Source organism: Erinaceus europaeus, chromosome 21 (genome assembly GCF_950295315.1).
Source record: "Erinaceus europaeus chromosome 21, mEriEur2.1, whole genome shotgun sequence".
NCBI lineage: Eukaryota > Metazoa > Chordata > Mammalia > Eulipotyphla > Erinaceidae > Erinaceus > Erinaceus europaeus.
Genome location: NC_080182.1, coordinates 28034900 through 28050858, shown reverse-complemented (window position 1 = coordinate 28050858; position 15959 = coordinate 28034900). Strand labels below are relative to the sequence as shown.

The 15959-nt window shown below is 48.6% G+C and overlaps 1 protein-coding gene across 2 annotated transcripts in view; it reads right to left on the bottom strand.

Annotated features, from left to right (window-relative positions):
• Positions 1 to 14688, bottom strand: part of RAF1 (Raf-1 proto-oncogene, serine/threonine kinase) — a 55852-nt gene extending 41164 nt beyond the window's left edge. For both annotated transcript variants that reach the window (XM_060180709.1, XM_060180708.1), the window contains exon 1: positions 14399 to 14688. The gene's annotated coding sequence lies outside the window, so the exon portion shown is untranslated. The remainder of the gene's footprint in view (positions 1 to 14398) is intronic.
• Positions 14689 to 15959: the final 1271 nt, after the last annotated feature.

Genomic DNA, 15959 nt, shown 5'->3' with positions numbered 1-15959 from the left:
GATTCCTTTATGTGAGGTACCTCCAACAGTCACATTCATTGAGAGAAAGCAGCACAGCTTGCCAGGAGCTGGGGGGTAGAAGAAAGAGGGAGTCCTGTCTCATGGGCGCACTTTCTATCTGGCATGATCAAAGGCTCTGGGTCTGGGTCAGTGGTGACAGAAGCCTTGGCCATACATTTAAGAACACTAAATGTGTGTGTGTGTGTGTGTGTGTGTGTGTGTGTGAGAGAGAGAGAGGGGGGGGGGGGAGGGAGAGAGAGAGAGAGAGAGAGAGAGAATCACCTTGGGGGCCAGTTTGCATGGCCAGATAGGTAGATAACCACAAGTCATAAGTCTCGACCCCTGCTTGAGTCAGTTACACTGTGGTTCTGGTCCATGTGGAGGCTAGGCATCTATCCCTACTGGAGGTCTCTGGCTAAAGCTCTTTCCCTTGAGCAAAGCACCATGCAGGAGGAAGCAGCTGCGCGGCAGGGCAGCTCCAGCCAGTGGAGGTCAGCAAGCTGCTTGGGTAGGCGACCTCTGCAGAGGGGACCCCATGTACTAGGTCACAGGGATCTATAGGAGGCAGTGTGCAAGGCCTCCTAGCGTCACGCACTGGGGTGCAGGAGGAAGCAGCTCCACAGAGGAGACCCCATGTCCTAGTGACTAGTCTCAGTCTCCACACGGTCACTTCAGGTTTGTTATATAATCGAGACAAAGATGTGAGCACTGGAGATTAACGAGCAAGAATGAGCATGCCCTGCCTTTTAGGAGCTGCAGTCTCACCAACAATGTAGGCATCTCTGGAAACGTCAATTCAGTAAGCATTACCCAGTGGTTAGTCAACAAGCTGAGCTGCACCCAGGCCAGCCACTGTGCTAAATCCACTCTGACTGTTCTTATGCGCTGTCACCATCCTGTCCTCTAAGGGGAGGACGGGACGCTCTGATAAAACGTGCTACAGTGAATAACTATAAAGTCATCTGCCAGGAGTCGGACTGTAGTGCAGCAGATTAAGTGCAAGTGGCGCAAAGCGCAAGTACTGACGTAAGGATCCCAGTTCGAGCCCCCGGCTCCCCACCTGCAGGGGAGTCACTTCACTGGTGGTGAAGCAGGTCTGCAGGTGTCTATCTTTCTCTCCCCCTCTGTCTTCCCTTCCTCTCTCCATTTCTCTCTGTCCTACCCAACAACGACAACATCAATAATAACTACAACAATAAAACAAGGGCAACAAAAGGGAATTAAATAAATAAACAAGTCATTTGCCATGTGCAGGAACCCGGGTCCTGAGGCCAGCCCCCAGCACACTGAAGGACACTACAAGCTGTAGCTTCTCTCTCGCTCTCTCTTCCTCTCTGTCTGAAAATGCTGGCTGGAAGCACAAAAGCCTTGCAGATGATCAAGAAATAAAAAGGAAACAAGTCTATAGTGGATAGTACCAAACTAGTATACACACAAACCTAGTATTGAGGGCTGGGGGAGAGCACCAGAGGTTCCAGGTTCAATCCCCAATACCACCACAAGTCAGAGCTGAGCAGAGCTCTGATTTTAAAAAACAAAAACCTAGAACTGCGTGTTGTCACTTAGATTCAACAATGTCAGTAAAGGGTGGGAGAGTCAGCAAGCAGGATGCATGTCTGAGAGCCTTGTTACCACATGGCCCAGCTGTGTCCGAAAAGGTGCTGGCACCAGAGGTACCTCAGCTGTGTGCCACCTCTCTGTCCCTTAGTCTCCATGGTAAAGCAGTTCGAGGGCTAGGGAAAACAGCGTGATGGTTCTCCAAGTTGTTCATGCCTGAGGCACCAAAGGTCCCAGGTTCAATCCCCCACACCACCACAAGGCAGAGCCAAGCAGGGCTCTGGTGAAAAGAGAAAAAGAGAGAGAGAGAGAGAGAAAGGGAAAGAGAGAGAGAGAAGAAAAGCAGTCTGGAGCAATGAAATCAATCACACATGTGTTTTGTTCACTGAAGCACACAGGCCTGATCCCTCGGCAACTCAAAGAAAAGTGTCAATGAGAAAGGAGAAGGTCTGAAGGGGGAGAGGTCAACCTGAAAGCGCCCGGCTCCCACCCTGCAGCATGTGCACAGGGGTCCTCTTGCACTTGAGAGAGAGCGCATTGTGTAGTGAGTGATAATCTGAGTTTTATAACCTAAAAGAATCATAAATACGGGAGTAGGGCAGTAACGCAGTGAGTTCAGTGCATGTGGCGCAAAGCGCAAGAACCAGTGTAAGAATCCCGGTTCGAGCCCCTGGCGCCCTACTTGCCGGGGAGTCACGTCACAAGCGGTGAAGCAGGTGTCTATCTTTCTTTCCCCCTCTCTGTCTTACCCTCCTCTCTTCATTTCTCTCTGTCCTACCCAACAATGACAACAATAAAACAAGGGCAACAAAAGAGAATAAATATTTTTTTTAAATCTAAAAAGAAAAAAATTAAAAAAAAAAAAAAAGAATCATAAACACTTGGTCCAGGAAGTGGTACACTGGATAGGGTGAGGGACTGACTATCAAGCATGAGGGGAGGAAGCAGAAGAGGAGGAGGAGGGTGGGTTATAAAGGTCATACGAGAGTGTTAAGAAGGGCCCCGTGGAAGGAAACACAGCTGTATTGAGTGGGAAAGAGAAAAAGATTGGGAAATGATTTTACAGTGGGAGAGTTTACATCTGGCTAGAAGCATATGTTGCAAGGTGCAAAGACTTTTTTCTTTTTGCCACCAGAGTTATCACTAGTGCTCGGTGACTAAATGAATTCAGAGCTTCTGGCAGCTCTTTCTTTCTTTTTCTTTCTTTTTTTCTTATAGAGAGAGACAGAAATAGGAAGGGTTAAAATGAGAAAGCAGCACTGCTCCGCCACTCATGAAGTGGGGGGCCCAGGGGCTTGAACCCGGGTCCTCACACATAATAGTATGTGCACTCTACCAGAGGCAGAGAACTGAACATGAGCAAGGCCCCAACTAAAGAAAGGACCATAAGCCAGAGCTGAGCTCTGATAAAAAGAAAGAGAAAATGATAAAGATCTTAGAGAGAGAATGAAAACAAATAACATCCCACAGACATCCCAAAATTTCTGACAGTCGCTGAAATGACTGACATCTGTCCTCGTGGATCTATCTTTATTCCACTCCTTGTTTCCCCTCAAAAATGACTGACTGGGAAGTCAGGCAGTAGTGCAGTGGGTTAAGCGCAGGTGGTGCAAAGCACAAGAACAGGCATAAGGATCCCGGTTCGAGCCACTGGCTCCCCACCTATAGGGGGGTTGCTTCACGAGTGGTGTAGCAGGTCTGCAGGTGTCTATCTTACTCTCCCCCTCTCTGTCTTCCTCTCCTCTCTCCATTTCTCTCTGTCCTATCCAACAATGACATCAATAACAACAATAATAACTACAACAATAAAACAAGGGCAACAAAAGGGAATAAATAAATATTTTTAAAAGATAGATCTTTAAAAAAAAGACTGACTGTACCTGAGCAGGCTCCCTAAGAAACAGGTGTGCAGGAGCCAAGGAGATGGTACAGTGGAGAAGGCACTGGGCTCTCAAATAGGAGATCCTGAGTTCAATCCCAGCATCACATGTACCAAAATGATACCTGGGTTCTCTCTTTCTCACTAAACAAATAAAGCCAGCCAGCAGCACAGAGACAGTCTGCTCACCCCTGGAGGAAGCCCACTCTACCTCTGGAATGAATGTGCACTGGCCTTTTGCCCTGAATAAATCTACACTCTGGGAAAAAAAAAAAAGGTGAAGAAATCATGGCATGTCAAGTCAATCTCTCACTAGATAACACCATTGAAAGGCAAGAATCTGCCTTACTCAGCCTACATCAAGTACAGTAGCCTACACCTACTTAAGTACTTTAAAAAACAGGTTTTGAATTTCACTTTAGTATGAGGAATCCATATTAGATAGACATGAGAATGGTATGCCGGGTGTGAGAAGCAACTGGTACTCTTGGAAGATTATTATTAGTAGTAGTATTTTACAAAATACAAGATTAAAAGGGGTACAATTCCATACCGTTCCCATCACCAGAGTTCTGTGTCCCCATTCTCTCCATTAGAAATTGCAGTGGTTCTCCCAGTGTCACAGACACGGGTTGACTAGTATTTATTTCTCTCTATATATATATCCTCTGGTTTTCTATGGCCCTGCTGTCTTCTTTTCCTCCCTAAGTCACACCTGCACCTGCTGCTACTCCCGAGTGCCCTTCCTTTTCTCCTCTTCTCTCTCTGGTCCTGATGGAACTGGGGCTCAGAGCCCTCTGCTCACCTCCCCCTAACATTTCCCCCTCTGGGAGGATGGACCAAAATCCTTTATGGGGTGCAGAAGGTGGAAGTTCTGGTTTCTGTAACTGCTTCACCACTGGCCATGGCTATCGACAAGTGGGTCCACAATGCCAGCCTGTCTCTGTCTTTCCCTAGTGGGCAGGGCTCTGGGGAGGGGAGGTTCCAGGACACACTGGTGAGGTCGTCTGCCCAGGGAAGTGAGGATGACATCATGATAGTATCTGCAACGTGGTGTCAGATTATTGGAATTGGAAGGCTGACACCAGCTCAGAGGTTTTATTAACAGTTGAGCAGGGCCAGGACCCTATTTCACTTGACAGGGTAAGTAGCTTATCCTGCTCAAAGCTGCAGGTTCAACCCTGGCACTTCATGAAGTCCCACACACAAGGGAAAATTCCATAAACAGTGTGGCAGTGCTGTAGTCCCCCCCCTCCCCCATCCCTGTCTCTATCTGAAATATATAGAAAACAGAAAAACAGCCAGAGAACAGTGCAAGAAAGAAAAGTGTAGACAAGTAGTAATAAAAGCTTAACCTAGCTTCCTGGGAGGTAGCATAATGGATAAAGCACTGGTCTTTCAAACCTAATGTTCCAAACTCAATGCCAGCATCCCATGGGCCAGAGTGGCACTCTCTTTCCCTAATAAAGAAGTACAAGTCAATGGCTTTTACTATAAAACTGCTATATTCAGTCGTGCATCTCCACAATCAATGTTAGAACATTTGCATCACCCCAAAGCAGAAACCCCTGGGCCACGTGTTGGCACACTCGGTTGACTGATGATCAAGTGTGTGTGGTCTGGCGTTGTGATGGACACGCTCCTATTAACAAGCTGTGGATATTTCTGGATGATGGACTTGTTCAAACCGTCTGACAACGGAATATTTGAACTGTGTGATTCCTTGGTAAGACTTCAAAACAACACGTCCCCTAAGAGCCCAGCACACTTGAGAGTACAGCCTCTGTGTGGTGAATGTCTGCTTTCGATGACATTTGAGGCGAATCATTGGGTCAGGACCAAGACAGTTTGCACATCACACTGCTGTGAACTATCCAGTCTCCTCAACAGTTTTCAGTCGTATCAGAAAAAGGATCCATAGCGTTGGTGGTATAGTGGTGAGCAAAGCTGCCTTCCAGAAAAGGATCCATTTCCTCACATTAATTAGCATGCCACAGGTGTGTACGTGCACCTTAGGTGAACGTCACTGAGTTCAGAGGACCCAGCTTTGGAGCTTCCTTATCCCAGCTGCTTCCAGTGGCCGTGACATTCAATGTTTCTACAAGCCCGTGTCGTGGAAAGTGGGCTTGACTCCATCTCTACCTGTTTTGTCATCATCAGCCTCAGTGGGCTCCCTGACAGAGCAGTATCCTTGAGATCAAAATCACCAGCTTGGAATTTTGTGAGCCGTTGCTGGCAGTGAGGTTCTTGTAGAGCACCGTCACCATAAATGTCACATGGCTTTTCATAAGCTTGATGTAAATTCTTCCCTTTACAACAGTAAAACAGTAGAACAGGGTGAAAGTACAGTTTCAGAATGAAGCTAGAACTGTCACCTGTCTAATGATACAATAACATAGATGTGAATGACTGTAGTACTTCCAAAATGAACTAGCGCCATCTGTTGCAAAGATGCGTCATGACAGTTTTCTAAAGAAGACACACACAGCCCACAGACACATGAAGAAATGCTCCACTTCACTCATCATGAGAGAAATGCAAACTAAAACTACACTGAGATCCCATCTCACCCCTGAGAGAACTGCCTCCACCCACAAACCAGGACACGACAGGTGCTGGCGAGGTCGTGGAGGAAAGGGATTCTGCTCACTGCTGCTGGGAATGCAGACTGGGGAGTCCCCTGTGGAGACTGTGTGGACAATCCTTCAACAAATAGACATGGAGTCACCTCATGACCCAGCAATCCCACTCTGAGGCTTAATCCAGTGGACACTCAGACACTAATTAGAAGGGACACAGGCAGCCAGGCACAAAAGCCAAAGAGTGGAAACAGCCTAAATGCCCATCCACAGATGACTGGATAAAGAAACTATGGGATATATACTCCGTGGACTACTACTCTGCCATCAAAAAAGATTATGCAAAATGCATGGAACTGGAGGTGATGATGCTTAGCGAAACTAGTAAAGAGATGAGAGACAACTACTGGCTAGTTTCACTCAGATGTGTAATCTATAGATCTGATACACATAAATGTGGGGGGGGGGAAATGGGGAAAGCCAGAAGCAAGCAAACTGTTTCTAAACCTTGTGAGAACTCTGGTGGTTATTGTTGGGAGGCAGGAGGAACTCTGGTGGTGGGTGTGGTGTGCAACTATACACTGTCATCTTATAATCTTGAAACCTACTATTAATCACAAATAAGAGATAAAAAATAAATAAATAAAATGTGTCATGACTTTTCCAACAACCCAAGTAGAAATCCCATTAGTAACTACTGATTACTACCTCTGGTTCTTGGTAACCACTAAACTACTTTCTCCCTCTTTTTCTCTTTCTCTCTTCCTCCTCCTCCTCCCCCCTTCCCCCCTCCCCTCTCCTCCTCCTCCCTCCTCCCCCCCTTCTCCTCCTCTTCTTCTTTTGAGAGAGAGAGAGAGAGAGGGAGGGAGAAAAGAGCACCATTCTGCCACCTGCGCTTAACCCGCAGGTGGTAGTGCACTTAACCCACAGCACTACCACCCAACTAGAGCACCATTCTGGTACATGTTGATCACGGTGATCAAATGTAGGGCCTCAGGTGGAGTTCTACCTGCTGAGCCACCTCTTGGCAGCACCACTTTCTATCCCCGTGGATTCCCTGCTCCTATCATGAACACCGCATGGAAACAGACACCATGCACCATGTAGTCTCTTCTGACTACCTGCTTTCAACTTAGCAGATGTTTGTGAGGTTGATGTACCCTAGAGAAAGTTACCATCACTCAATAATATTCTACTATGCTAAGTTTAGGGCTTCTAATACAACTGTAACCAATCTGGGTACACAACTGTGTCCAGAATTTTTCATGTCATAAATGTCTCATATGGTCAATATGTAATGAAAAGCATAGCAGCCCCTGTGTTCATAGCTGCATTGTTCACAACAGCCAAAGGGTGAAGCAACCTAAAAGCCCATCAGCAAATGACTGGCTAAAGAAGTTGTGGGAGATAGGCTCCATGGAATATTACTTTGCAATCAAAAAAGATGATATTGTGTCCTCTGGGAAAAAAAATGGATAGAACTTAAAAGCTTATGACTGACTCTCTACTGTAAACAAACTTTCCTATCAAAATGATCTGCCTGGGCCCAAAAAGCCTTTCAGAAATGCAAAACTTCCTAAAAGGATTTTCCAGAATGCAAGAATCATGATCTTCCAGGGAAAACTCAATCTCATCCATTTAGAGCAGGAGTTGGGAATCTAACCTCTGGTGAGAAGGGCAACCTTCTTCACAGCATCATGAAATGCTGATTTTTTTTTATGTTTATTCATTCCCTTTTGTTGTCCTTTTTTAATGTTGTAGTTATTATTGTTGTTGTTATTGATGTCATTGTTGTTGGATAGGACAGAGAGAAATGGAGAGAGGAGGGGAAAACAGAGAGGGGGAGAGTAAGATAGACACCTGCAGACCTGCTTCACCGCCTGTGAAGCCACTCCCCTGCAGGCGGGGAGCCAGGGGCTCAAACCAGTATCCTTTTGCGGGCCCTTGCACTTAACCCACTGCGCTAACTCCCAAAATACAGATTTTTAAGCTGATAATTTTGTATGGCCTGTGAATAGTATCATAAATAATACAAATGGCCCTTGGCAGGAAAAAAAAAAGAAAGAAAAAAGGTTCCCCTCCCCTGATCTAGGTGATAGGTTCTAAGGAGAGGGCCTATGTAAAAGTAAGATGTGAGGGCCAGGGAGACAGCATAATGTTTCTTTTCTTTTCTTTCTTTCTTTTTTTTTTTTTTTTGTGCCTCCAATGTTATTGCTGGGTCCACTGTTACTGGAGGTTATTTTTTCCCTTTTGTTGCCCTTGTTGTTTGTCATTGTTATTGTTATTATTATTGCTGCTGCTGTTGTGGGACAGGACAGAGAGAAATGGAGAGAGGAGGGGAAGATAGAGAGGGAGAGAGAAAGACAGACACTTGCAGACCTGCTTCACCACTTGTAGGTGGGAGTCGTGGGCTCAAACCAGGATCCTTACATCGGTCCCTGCACTTTGCACCATGTGTCCTCCACAAAAGATTTTCAAACCTAAGGCTCTGAGGGCCCAAGTTCAAGCTCTGATACTGCCACAAACCAGAGCTAAGCAGTGCTCTGGTAATAAACAAACAAATAAACAAATATGGAGCTGGATGATACTGTACCCTGGTTAAGCGCATGTTACCATGCACAAGAACCCAGGTTCAACCCCCAGACCCCACCTGCAAGAGGAAAGCTTCATGAACCGTAAAGCAGGGATGTATACATCTCTCTGTCTCTCCCTCTCTAAACTAGCAAAAAAAAAAAGTAAAAAAATTCTAAATAGGTAAAGAAATATTAAAAGCTATCCAAGGCTGAAAAGAAAGCTCCAAAATACAACTTAATAATTTATATAAATGCATTAGCATAGCGGCTGGGTGATGGCAAATGCAGAAAGAGGCACAAGTTATAGGCGGAGGGTAGACAGCATAATGGTCATGCAAAGAGACTCTCATGTCTGAGGCTCCAAAGTCCCAGGTTCAATCCCCTGCACCACCATAAGCTAAAGCTGTTAGCTCTGGTAAAAATAAATAAATAAATAAATAAATAAACGTTAAAAAAAGAGGCACAAGTTACTATGTGCAAGGATATGTTCAAGTCCCTAGTCCCCACCTGCGGGGGAAGGGGATATTCATGAGTGGTGGGGTGTTGCAGATGTCTCTATCTCCCCACTCAATTTCTCTGTCTATCCAAAACAGATATACAAAATTTATTTATGTACTTATTGTATACAGATAGAGAAACAGAGGCAGGGAAGACACAGATGGAATGAGAAAGAGACCTGAAGACCTGCTTCACCACTTGTAAGCCCCCCCCACCACAAGTGGGGGACTAGGCCTTGAACCCTGGTCTTTGCACATCATAACATGTCTGCTCTACCAAGTGTGCCACTGCCAGGGCTGTAAAACTTGTTAAAAGTATATTTGTCCCAGAGGTCAGACAGTAGCACAGCAGGTTAAGCAAGCAGGTGGAGTGGCGCAAAACTCAAGAACCAGCATATGGATCCCGGTTTGAGCTCCTTGCTCCCCACCTTCAGGGGGAGTCGATTCACAGGCAGTGAAGCGGGTCTGCAGATGCCTATCTTTCTCTCCCCTTCTCTGTCTTCCCCTCCTCTCTCCATTTCTCTCTGTCCTATCCAACAACAATGACATCAATAACAACAATAACTACAACAATAAAAAAATAAAGACAACAAAAGGGAAAATATTAAAAAATTATTTTAAAAAAGTATTATTTGGGAGTCGGGCTGTAGCACAGCAGGTTAAGCGCAGGTGGTGCAAAGCGCAAGGACTGGAGTAATGATCCTGGTACGAGCCCCAGCTCCCCACCTGCAGGGGAGTCGCTTCACAAGCGGTGAAGCAGGTCTGCAGGTGTCTATCTTGATCTCCCCGTCTGTCTTCCCCCTCCTCTCTCCATTTCTCTCTGTCCTATCCAAAAACGATGACAACACTAACTACAACAATAAAACAAGGGCAACAAAAAGGAATAAATAAATAAATAATAATAAAATATTTTTTAAAATTTTAAAAAGAAAGTCTATTTGTCCCGCTTGAGACTGAAAATCCATTAAAAAAGACAATGATGATGACAAGTGAGGTCTGGCACAGTAAAGTGTGACTCTCAAGCATTAGGTACAGAGTTCAATCCCCAACAGCACATACAAAATGATGGTTTTGTTCTTTCTTTCCTCCTATGTCTCTCACTAATAAACAGGGGCCAGGTGGTGGCACAACTGGTTGAGCGCACGTTACAGTGCACAAGGACCCAGGTTCAAGTCCTCAGTCCCCACTTGCAGGGGGAAAGCTTTGGGAGTAGTAAAACAGAGCTAAAGGTATCTCTGTCTCTCCCTCCCTATCTCCCCCTTCCTCTCCATTTCTGGCTATCTCTATCCAATAAATAAATAAAGATGATAAAAATCAAAGTAAATAAATATTTTTTAAAAAAATACTCTTAAGACTCATCCATCAGAAAATGCATGGATGAAGGGAAACTGTCCAGATGTATGCCTAGCGTTGAGTAGCTTCAAATAACTCAGTCCACTTGTTTTCTACAGTAGGTTGAAAGAAAAAGAAAATAAAAAGGCAAGCACATCTATGACAAACACTCACTCTTTACTGTCTACTGAATGTCAGTAAATAAAACCCAACAGGCAGAGAAGAGAGGAAAGCCCACACAGGCTCTGAAGCAATCAAACAGGGACAAGGGTCCCCCCACAACACACTCACTGTCATGCCCCAGGCTTCGCATTCAGCAACTCAAAATTTGAATCTCTAAGATTACAAAAGTTTTTAAGAATCTAAGGTGATCTTATGATTGTCAGTCTCCACTCAGTAGAAGCCCTTAAGACCTGATCTAAAAATAAAACTATGTGTCAAGTGTTCCCCAAGAAATACTATGTACACTGATTGGAATGTGAGGCAATTAACACACTTCAGGAGTGATTCCCCAGAAAGATTTCAGAGAGGCTGGCTAAACCCAATAACAAAGAAACAACACCCACTTGGCATTTTCCTTGGTTAAGCGGAGGTTCTCTGAAAGTAATTTTAGATCTGCAAGTAACTACTAAAGTCACTGAGAGCTAGACAAGTAATTCTGGGAGAATTGGAGGAACAGCATGACTCAGCCATTACAAAATTAAAAATGAGAACCTGAACAAGCAAATAAGGCATTTCTACTCGGAATGCTATTAAAAAAAAAAAAATGCACCCAGCCTTTTCTACCATGAGAATTACAGGCAGAGTAGTTTAGCCCTGCACCAAAATACTAGCCAAATTCCAACACAAACAGCTACTACAGGGGCCCAACCCTTGAACTCTCAAGCCTGAGGTCAACCCCTGGCACCTCATGAGCCAGAGTAATGCTCTAGTTCGTGTGTTCTCTCTCTCTCTCTTAAATGCCAAAAGCAAACAAGCATCCCTAGTACATAACTGAACTGTGGCCTAGCAAATTGAGCTCTACCCATGCATAATGCCATGCACAGAGACCAGAGGACCTGACACTAAGCCAGAGTTCTTTATTTTCCAATTAACTCAGTCAAGATAAGCAATTATCCAACTACAGTCATTGGTCTTGAATAAACAAATTCTAGGGGCCCAGGTAGTGGCTCACCTGGTTGAGTGCACATATTACAACGTGCAAGGCCCTGAGTTCAAGCCCTGGTTCCCACCTGCAGGGGGAAACCTTCCCAAGTGGTGAAGCAGTGTTGCAGGTATCTCTCTGTCTCACTCCCCCTCTACCACCCCCCCTCAATTTCTGGCTGTCTCTATCTAATGAATAAATAAAGGTAACAAAAGAAAGAAGGAAAACTACATATAAAAAAGAAAGTAACAAATTCTACAGTCTGCATAATTTCAAAATCAAAACAAACAAAAAAAACTCACTACCAGCTCATCACTGGTTTCACTAACAGTGTGTGTGCACACACTAGTCCACAGTCTTTCAAAGGCAATAGTTAAAATTCTCCTGGCAAGTGGTCCAAGAAGTGGTGCAGTGGTAAAGCTTTGGACTCTCAAGCATGAGATCCGACTTCAATCCCTGGCAGCACATGTGCCAGAGAGATGTCTGGTTCTTTCTCTCTCCTATCTTTCTCATAAATAAATTAAATCTTAAAAAAAAAAAATTCTCTTGGCAAGTCAACATTAAGGTGTGCAGGTTAGCTAACGAGCTCCTCCTAAGAGCAGGATTATTATGTATGGCCTTATGCTGTGCCTGAGATGCAGACAAAAGCCCTCCCTCACGTAACGCTTCCCTTCTCACGCAGCAGGTCACTAAGAGGGTTCACCTGAAATTTAAATGCTGTAGCATCACATCCTTACAACTAATAAACTCCTTGAAATAGTAACTTAAAGGTGCTCACTATATTTCCCATTTAATAACAAGTTTAGTGCTTCTGAAAGTCCACTTGAAATTTTAAGAAGTTATCCAGTTTTTGCACCACTTTGGATTCCACAAATGACAAGTTTTAAGACAAAAGCCACTAGTTTCTGAACAGTTGGACCAATATTTGATGCGCAGTCCTTCTCCACTTCATCTTATACTTCTCAACAGAAATAACCAGATCAGCCTTACTTCTCACTGTTTTCCTCTGGTAAAAAACACTTACAATGGATTTCACTCCAGTCTTCTACTTTGAAGGTAGCCACAGGTTTTTTTTTGTTTTTGTTTTTGTTTTAACTACAGACAAGAGTCTAGCAATCCTAAGCAACCCAACTTAAAATCACAAACACCACATATCTGAAAGATAAGCTTTTCCAACAGGTTTATTTTCCCAAGGATCCAGTGTTGAACTGGGTCAAATATTTCTGCTGCATTTTCAACAACTCAGCCCTTGCCATGACAAGAGTGAAAACAAGCCAAAGGAACATTAAAATTCTCCACTGGTGCAGAGTCATTACGACCCCAGACGTAGGAGCCACCAGCTGAAGAAGTCTGCTGGTATAGCCCTCTCGGCACAAACCTAAGAGCTGTAATGCAGCCCTTCCAGGAAACTCTGTTTACACCGCTCAAGACTTTGCACCAGAACTGGAGAACAAGCAACCAATCCACAAATATCTACTACAAAAATCACACCTGGCTGGGCCTGCAAGCTGGCTGGCCAGGGTAGTGCACAGGACCCAAGCCCAAGCCCAAGCCCTGTGGATCCCACTACACTGGAGGAAGCTCGAGTGCTGTGGGTGTCCGTCCCGCTCTGCGACTCTCGCTTCCTATGTGAAAAAGTCCTCCGGAGCCACAAGTGCAGACAGGAAAACAGTAACATGCACTCAGTTCAACCCAACTACTTACTGGCCTTTTACACTTTTTCAAATCTTTTATAAATCTAGTCTGCCAACGTCTGTCTGGCTGGGGGGGGGGGGGGGGGCATGGTTGATAATGTCCACAGTTACCCAAAACTGGGTGACCACCAAAGCACACTCTTACAAAAACAGCATTTTGGGAAAAGGCTCTTTCAGCAGGCCGCCGGGCGGCCCCTGCTGCCCCGGTCGGTCGCTGGACGTCCAGCATCCTGCAAAGCCGCGGGCACCTGGGCACGCGGGCACCTGGGCCGCGGGGCTGCCTCATCAGCAAGAGGGCAGAATCCGCCCGTGACCCCACTCCTGCCCCTCTGCAGGCGCCCTCGGCACCCCAGATTCTGCGCCCCAGCCACTCCGACGCCTCCAGCCCGGCAGCTGGCTCCCCGCGCGGGGCACACCCCCAAGCCCAGGGCCGGTCCCCCTTATCTGCGCTTTGTTTGTGTTCGCTGCCGCGGGCTGCAGGAATGCGCCCCAGGCTCGCTTCCCCGCGCCGCCCGCCCGGCTCCGGGACACCGCAGCTCCTCCGGCAGGCTCCGGGGGGCGACACCAGCCCGCAGAGGGGGGAGTCCCGGGCGATCGCCCCAGCTCCTCAAGGAGGTTCCGGGAGGGACACCCTAGCTCCTCGGACGGGTCCTGGGCGCTCGCCCCAGCTCCTCACGGGGCTCCGGGGGGACACCTCAGCCCCTCAGGGAGTCCTGGGGTGCAAATGAGTCCCTCACGGGGCTCCGGGGGGGCGCACGCCGGCCCCTCGGGGCGTTCCGGGTGGACACTCCATGCCCTCAGGGGGTCCCGGGGTGACACCCCAACCCCTCAGGGCGTCCCGGACGGGACACCCCGGCCCAAACGGAGAACAATGAATGAGCCTGGCCAGCACCCCGGGGCCCGGCGGGCGTCCCAGCAGCCCGGACCCCGCACCCCGGGTGGCAGCGGCAGCCCCTGCTCCGCCCCGCCGCGGAGTCACCGGGCGGCCCCCCGAGGCGCGTCCCCGCGCGCGGCCCGGACCCGCGGGGCGCTGACAGGCGGCCGGCACCTGCCCGGGACTCGGGGACCCGCCGCAGGCTCGGCCCCGCGACAGTCGCGCTGACAGCCGCCCGGCCGGACCCCGTACGCCACCCCGCCGCCTACCTGAGGGCCGCCGCCTCGGGCCCGTCGTGCCCGGCGGCTGAGGCAGCGGGAGTCGGTCACACTCGGCGCGTCCCCAATCCAGGGGACGGGGCCCCGGGCGGCCCCCGCATCGTCGCCCTCGCGCCCGGGGCACGCGCCCCAAAGCCCGGCCGGCCGACCCCGTGCGGGCGCGGTCAGAGCCCAGCGAGCCGCCCCGACTCTCACGCGCCCTCTCGCCTCGCTCCCGCCATCTAAGATGGCCGCCCGGCGCCCGCGACGACACACTCGGCTGCCCGGCCCGCGAGTCCGCGCTCCGCGCTCGTCCTCGCAGCCTGCGCACGCCCCGCCGGCAGCCGCGGTCCCGCTCCGCCATCGATTGCTCTGGCCTGTGTGGGCCCCGCCCCGGGGGCGTGGCTTCGACGCGCGGCGCTGGTCTGAGGGGGGGAACCGCTGGGGGCGAGAGTAGCGGAGGGGCGGGGCGGCGCGGGTCCGGTCATGCTTCTGCGCCCACTGCCTGCGGGGACGCGTCCCACAAAGCCGGAAGTCCCCTCTCTGTCCCCATCTCTGTCCCCCTCTGTCTACTCACTGTCCTCCTGTCTGTCCCATCTCTGTCCCCCTCTCTGTCCCTCTCTCTGTCCCCCTCCCTGTTTCTCTCTTGTCCCCTTCTCTGTCCCCCTCTCTGTCCCGCTCTGTCTACTCACTGTCCTCCTGTCTGTCCCATCTCTGTCCCTCTCTCTGTCCCCCTCTCTGTCCCCCTCCCTGTTTCTCTCTCTGTCCCCTTCTCTGTCCCCCTCTCTGTCCCGCTCTGTCTACTCACTGTCCTCCTGTCTGTCCCATCTCTGTCCCCCTCTCTGTCCCTCTCTCTGTCCCCCTCCCTGTTTCTCTCTTGTCCCCTTCTCTGTCCCCCTCTCTGTCCCGCTCTGTCTACTCACTGTCCTCCTGTCTGTCCCATCTCTGTCCCTCTCTCTGTCCCCCTCTCTGTCCCGCTCTGTCTACTCACTGTCCTCCTGTCTGTCCCATCTCTGTCCCTCTCTCTGTCCCCCTCTCTGTCCCGCTCTGTCTACTCACTGTCCTCCTGTCTGTCCCATCTCTGTCCCTCTCTCTGTCCCCCTCTCTGTCCCGCTCTGTCTACTCACTGTCCTCCTGTCTGTCCCATCTCTGTCCCTCTCTCTGTCCCCCTCTCTGTCCCGCTCTGTCTACTCACTGTCCTCCTGTCTGTCCCATCTCTGTCCCTCTCTCTGTCCTCCTCTGTCCCTCTTTCTGTCCCCCTCTCTGACCCCCTCTCTGGCCCTCTCTCTGTCCCCCCTCTCTGCTTTCCTGTCTGTCTTCATCCTGTCCCCTCTCTCTCCTATCACTCCAAGACACAACCCCCCTCAGATGGGCCAAAAGTGTGGATCCCAGCCTTGCCCAAGGTCTGGGGACCCCTGTTGCTGGAAGGGCATCACCTGCTAACATTTTGTTTTATTACCATTTATTTTATTTTTTATTTTAATTTTACTTATTTATATTATTGGATAGAGAAATTCATAGGGGAGGGGTAGATGGAGAGACAGAGACACCTGCTGCCCTGCTCCACCACTTG